This window comes from Lithobates pipiens, unplaced genomic scaffold (assembly GCF_037356315.1).
Source record: "Lithobates pipiens isolate NorthernLeopardFrog02 unplaced genomic scaffold, aLitPip1_a1.2 Scaffold_13, whole genome shotgun sequence".
Lineage (NCBI taxonomy): Eukaryota > Metazoa > Chordata > Amphibia > Anura > Ranidae > Lithobates > Lithobates pipiens.
The window spans coordinates 206778891-206779241 of NW_027507718.1; the positions used below are offsets into that span (position 1 = coordinate 206778891).

Consider the following 351-nt stretch of genomic DNA (forward strand, 5'->3'; position numbering starts at 1 on the left):
GTATGCCCACATCATGATGTAGCTTGACCCCATTTTCTTCATAATAAAATTTCCTTTACTTTTGTAAAATACGTTGTGTTGGTGTTTGTTTTATTTTTTACAACAGGGAGATGTGCAGTCTAATGCATTTACAAACACAAACTTTAACATTGGATTTCTCGTAATGTAATTTTTTTAGCTGGATTATCCTTGTGTAATCATACATGAGATTTCTAGTGGTTTAAAAAAATAAATGGTTAAGTAAGGTAAGGTATCTCTACGCCAGCCAATTAGATAGGGGAAAGTGGATACTGCTGCATGCCCTGAGAGGGATTATCCAGACCCAAGAGTCTGGAAAAGGAATTATTGAAT

General features: G+C 34.8%; 1 protein-coding gene across 1 annotated transcript in view; it reads left to right on the forward strand.

Annotated features, from left to right (window-relative positions):
• Positions 1–71, forward strand: part of HNRNPD (heterogeneous nuclear ribonucleoprotein D) — a 29142-nt gene extending 29071 nt beyond the window's left edge. Inside the window, 1 exon segment of the mRNA XM_077476165.1 lies at positions 1–71. This exon segment is cut by the window's left edge and continues 262 nt beyond it. The gene's annotated coding sequence lies outside the window, so the exon portion shown is untranslated.
• Positions 72–351: the final 280 nt, after the last annotated feature.